This window comes from Salvelinus namaycush, chromosome 19 (assembly GCF_016432855.1).
Source record: "Salvelinus namaycush isolate Seneca chromosome 19, SaNama_1.0, whole genome shotgun sequence".
Classification (NCBI taxonomy): Eukaryota; Metazoa; Chordata; class Actinopteri; order Salmoniformes; family Salmonidae; genus Salvelinus; species Salvelinus namaycush.
In genome coordinates, this window is record NC_052325.1 from 13380549 (window position 1) to 13386955 (window position 6407).

Here is a 6407-nt window from a genome sequence, read left to right on the forward strand (position 1 = left end):
ATTGGCCCATCATCGTCTGGGTTAGGGTTTGGCTGGGGTAGGCCGCTATTGTAAATAAGAATTTGTTCTTAACTGATTTGCCTGCAGGGAGCCAGTTGAGGCAGCCTATAGGGAGGAGGTCAGAGACCTGGCAGTATGGTGCTCAACGTGAGCAAGACAAAGGAGCTGATCGTGGACTACAGGAAAAGGCGGGCCGAACATGCCCCCATTATCATCGACTGGGCTGTAGTGGAGCAGGTTGAGAGTTTTAAGTTCATTGGTATCCACATCACCAACGAACTATCATGGTCCAAACACACCAAAACAGTCGTGAAGAGGCCACATCAACACCTTTTCCCCCTCAGGAGACTGAAACAATTTGGTCCCCAGATCCATGAAATGTTCTACAGCTGCACCATCGAGACCATCCTGACCGGTTGCATCACCACCTGGTATGGCAACTGCTCGGCATCTGACCTTAATGCGCTACAGAGGGTAGTGCGTATGGCCCAGTACATCACTGGGGCCAAGCTTCCTGCAATCCAGGACCTATATACTAGGCGGTGTCAGAGGAAGGCCCTAAAAATTGTCAAAGAACCTAGTCACCCAAGTTATAGACTGTTTTCTCTGCTACCGTACGGCAAGCGGTACTGGAGCGCCGGGTCTAGGACCAAAAGGCTCCTTAACAGCTTCTACCCCCAAGCCATAAGACTGCTGAACAATTAATCAACTGGTCACCGGACTATTTACATTGACACCCCCCATCTCCATTTGATTTTTACACTGCTGCTACTCGCTATTTATTATCTATGTATACCGGTACCCCCTGTATATAACCTTGTTATTGTTATTTTATTGTGTTACTTTTAATTATTTTTTACTTTCTGTTTATTTGGTAAATATTTTCTTAACTCTTTATTGATCTGCACTGTTTGTTAAGGTCTTGTAAGTAAACATTTCACTGTAAGGTCTACACATGTTGTATTCAGCGCACCTGACAAATACAATTTGATTTGATTTGAAATAAAGGTTACAAAAATAAATGGAAAAAAAAGCAATGAACATCCCATCATGCTTAGGGTCATCTAACATGGCTATGCCCTAGGATGACAATGCCCCATCCACAGGGCATGAGTGGTCACTGAATGGTTTGATCAGGATGAAAACGATGTAAACCATATGCCATGGCCATCTCAGTCACCAGATCTCAACCCAATTGAACACTTATGGGAGATTTGGGAGCAGTGCCTGAGATAGTGTTTTCTACCACCATCAACAAAACACCAAATTATGGAATTTCTTGCGGAAGAATGGTGTCACATCCCTCCAATAGAGTTTCAGACACTAGTAGAATCCATGCCAAGGTGCATTGAAGCTGTTCTGGCTCGTGGTGGCCCCACACCCTATTGAGACACTTTATGTTGATGTTTCCTTTATTTTGTGTTTTATGCATAATATAAATATAGGCCTATGGTCTATGGTTTTATGTGTGAAGATTTACTTGTGAACTAAATCTTTTAATCTTTCTACTGACTGGAATTGAAATTGCATCAACGCCCCAGTGCCTTGTCTGCGACTTGAACTTTAGACCCATCTTGTGTACTTTAGTGTGTCAGCAATAAAGTAGATATACACATTGGATGTTATGATGTATTCATATTAGCTAATGATGAAGCCGATAGTCATCACTACGTGTTCAGACAGGCAATATGATAAAAAATGAATATCCAATGATGATAATGATAGCCTATTCATTTTATTGTAGACAATCAGGAGTGTGAATGAAGGCTATCTGAAACTAGTACGATTGCGTGTATGCAGGTCTACAGTAGACAGGGTAGAGGGTAGGAAACGTAGTTTTGATCAGTGTTTCCCAGAGTACCCTAATTGAGGAAGGACCTGACATACAGTATAAAATCATTCCTTGGATGACCAGATGAGCGCTTCTGTAGAGGGAAGGTCTTGTGTAGAGTTAGCCATAGTGTGGCGTTTCAATGTCAAATTTTTTTTTTGAGGGCAACCATATCGAGGACAAATGTTTGGGTTGTGGTCGACTTTACTGAGAAAGTTTGTGTTACATTCATTTCTGGCAGACAAATTAATTTGACAGATTAGTTTTATTTTATTGCAGGCTTTACAGGAACAGAATGACAACATGACATTGAAATGTGCACAGAGAAACGGCAACCAGTCTGTTGGCATTCCAAAATAGCTTCCTCTACTCTATAGAAAAATAAAATATGATTCATGATATTATAAAGGGGGCTGTATATTCCAAAACCCCAAAAGCCTAGTGCAAAATCAGTTTAGAACTTCACAGGTTGTGGCTATGCCTTCTTTAGTAGCCTCCAGGCCTAGACATGTTATTTTCTGACTAGCCTCACATTTAAACAAAAATAAATCACATTTAAACAAATATGAAAATACATGTACTGCCAAGAGATAGATAGCTACCAATGTGACAATCAATCAACTGTTTCACACAGTCACATTAAAGTATAGATAACTGACAAAATAATGGAAACACAAGTAAATGATTGATACAAAGCATATTGAAAGCAGGTGTTTCCACACAGGTGTTGTTCCTGAGTTTAAGCAATTAACATCCCATCATCCTTATGGTCAAGTATAAAAATGCTGGGCAGGGATTTATTTTGGCTACCATGGCTATGCCTCCTGACAATGCCCCCATCCAGAAGGCACAAATGGTTTTATGAGCATGAAAATTATGTAAAACATATACCATGGCTATCTCAGTCACCAGATCTCAACCCAATTGAACACTTATGGGAGGTTCTGGAGCAGTGCCTGAGATAGTGTTTTCTACCACCATCAACAAAACACCAAATGATGGAATTTCTCATGGAAGAATGGTGTCGCATCCCTCCAATAGAGTTCCAGACACTAGTAGAATCTATACCAAGGTGCATTGAAGCTGTTCTGGCTCGTGGTGACCCCACACCCTATTGAGACACTTTATGTGGATGTTTTTTTCCCATTTTGGCAGGACCTGTAATTTTGGTGTAATAAAGGAATTACACTGTATTTTAAAGGTTCAAGGGGAAATGTCTCCACCTCGTGGTTAAAAAAACCTGAAACATGCAGATATACTGAAGGACAATCAACTTTTCAAGCTTGTGCCTTGCTTTGATTCAAGCTAAATTATTTGTTTTCATATATGGCTTTTGAACACACTGTTCTTTCACATCAAGACATTTTCTCAAATCTAACATGGAGCTGAAAGTCTGTGACTTTGGTCCTTTTGTAGATTAACTTTTCATAGGCACTTGATTACTTTTGCATTGTTCCTCACTATCTGTACCTGAGCGCATAAAACCCTCTGTAATGATTGGAGTCTGTTGAATGGAGAAAACACTTTTCTTTTTTGCACAGCTGTCCCTTGTTCTGATTTCTGACTGAAAGATAATGCTTGTGCTATGTTACTGTATACAGTGCATTCGGAAAGTATTCAGACCTCTTGACCTTTTCCACATTTTGATACGTTACAGCCTTATTCTAAAATTGATTAAATATTTTCTTTCCCTCGTCAATCTACATACAATACCCCATAATGACAATGCGAAAACAGGTTTTTAGAAATTCTGGCAAATTTATAAATAATAAAAAACAGAAATACCTTATTTACATAAGTATTCAGACCCTTTGCTAGGAGACTCAAAATTTAGCTCAAGTGCATCCTGTTTCCATTGATCATCCTTGGGATGTTTCTACAACTTGATTGGAGTCCACCTGTGGTAAATTCAATTGATTGGACATGATTTGGAAAGGCACACACCTGTCTATATAAGGTCCCACAGTTGACAGTGCATGTCAGAGCAAAAACCAAGCCATGAGGCCGAAGGAATTGTCCGTAGAGCTCCGAGACAGGATTGTGTCGAGGCACAGATCTGGGGAAGGGTACCAAAACATTTCTGCAGCATTGAAGGTCCCCAAGAACACAGTGGCCTCCATCATTCTTAAATGGAAGAAGTTTGGAACCACCAAGACTCTTCCTAGAGCTTGCTGCCAGGCCAAACTGAGGAATCGGGGAAGAAGGGCCTTGGTCAGAGAGGTGACCAAGAACCCGATGGTCACTCTGACAGAGCTCCAGAGTTCCTCTGTGGATATGGGAGAACCTTTCAGAAGGGCAACCATCTCTGCAGCACTCCACCAATCAGGCCGATATGGTAGAGTGGCCAGACGGAAGCCACTCCAAAGCAAAAGGCACATGACAGCCCGCTTGGAGTTTGCCAAAAGCCACCTAAAGGACTCTAAGACCATGAGATTTTCTTTGGCCTGAAGTGTAACTTCTGGAGGAAACCTGGAACCATCACTACGGTGAAGCATGGTGGTGGCCGCATCACGCTGTGGGGATGTTTTTCAGCGACAGAGACGACTGGGAGACCAGTCAGGATCGAGGGATAGGTGAACGGAACAAAGTACAGACAGATCCTTGAAGAAAACCTGCTCCAGAGCGCTCAGAACCTCAGACTGCGGTGAAGGTTCTCCTTCCAACAGGACAACGACCCTAAGCACAAAGCCAAGATAACGCAGGAGTGGTTTCGGGACAGGTCTCTAAATGTCCTTGAGTGGCCCAGCCAGAGCCCGGACTTGAACCCGATCGAACATCTCTGAAGAGTCCTGAAAATAGCTGTGCAGCGATGTTCCCCATCCAACCTGACAGAGCTTGAGAGGATCTGCAGAGAAGAATGGGAGAAGCTTCCCAAATACAAGTGTGCCACGCTTTTAGCATCATATCCAAGAAGACTTGAAGCTGTAATCGCATCCAAAGGTGCTTCAACAAAGTACTGAGTAAAGGGTCTGAATACTAAAAGGTCTGAAATGTAATATTTCATTAAAAAAATGGTTGCAAACATTTTGAAAAAACTGTTTTTGCTTTGTCATTATGGGGTATTGTGCATAGATTGATGAGGGGAAAAAATTATTGAATCCATTTTAGAATAAGGCTATAACGTAACAAAATGTGGAAAAAATGTAAGTGGTCTGAATACTTTCCGAATGCAGTGTCTGCAATCAGGATTAAACACGTTGCTCCTGCTATATTTGAAGCTGATATAGTGCACAATGGATTGCATTGCAGAGATCTGTGTCCCAATTTAATTTTCCAAACTGCTGCAGATAGCCTCCATCACTGGATCGCAGGGATCAGGGGACAAAACTCTTTGGTCAGACCCCTGAATGTAGGGTTTTTTCCTCCTCTGACAGCAGTGTGTGTGTGTGTGTGTGTGTGGGCGTGTGCGCGTCTCTGTGTGTGTGTGTTTCCATTTGCAAGCATGTACATGTTTGTGTTATTATAATCAGCGGCTGGGTATACAGTGAGACAGTTTTTGGCACACTGAATATGCAAGCTTAATGTACACTATTCTTAGACTTTAAAGAAAGATCTACTGTAATTCTCTGATCTATAAAACATCAAAACATACAATGTGCAATTATCTGTTATTTCAAGGCTTTTCCCAAATTGTGATTTAAAAGGTGTATTTCTCTTTCGCATCAAGATCAATATTTGATCACAGTTATCATGTCCACGTTTCAAGCTTGGCCAGGCTCTTATTGCTCTAACAAAAAACATCAGTTCTCCCAACGGTCACAATCTTAAAGCTCAGTCCAATATGCAGAAGCTCTCAAGATTCACTCAGCCCACTCCCAGTGAGCTTACAGACCCCAAGGTCTCTCTTCCTGTGATGCTCTTGGAGCTGTAGACCAGACAATCCTCCACAGTTTCCAACGTTTTGGGCTGCTGCTCCTGGGTTTGTATGGCCAGCCTGGTGCCTTCTGAATGGATCCACTTGGAGTTTGCCAACACATCCATCTTTAGCCCCAGTCTGTATTACACTACTGGTAAAAAGTTTTAGAACACCTACTCATTCAAGGGTTTTTCTATATTTTTACTATTTTCTACATTGTAGAATAATAGTGAAGACATCAACACTATGAAATAACACAAATGGAATCATGTAGTAACCAAAAAAGTGTTAAACAAATTCTTCAAATAGCCACCCTTTGCCTTGATGACAGTCTTGCACACTCTTGGCATTCTCTCAACCAGCTTCATGAGCTACTCACCTGGAATGCATTTCAATTAACAGATGTGCCCTCTTAAAAGTAAATTTGTGGAATTTATTTCCTTCTTAGTGCGTTTGAGCCAATCAGTTGTGTTGTGACAAGGTAGGGGGGGGGTATACAGAAGATATCCCTATTTGGTAAAGACCAAGTCCATATTATGGCAAGAACAGCTCAAATAAGCAAAGATAAACGACAGTCCATCATTACTTTAGGACATGAAGGTCAGTCAATATGGAACATTTCAAGGACTTTGAAAGTTGTTTCAAGTGCAGTCGCAAAAACCATCAAGCGCTATGATGAAATTGCCAATCATGAGGACTGCCACAGGAATGGAAGACCCA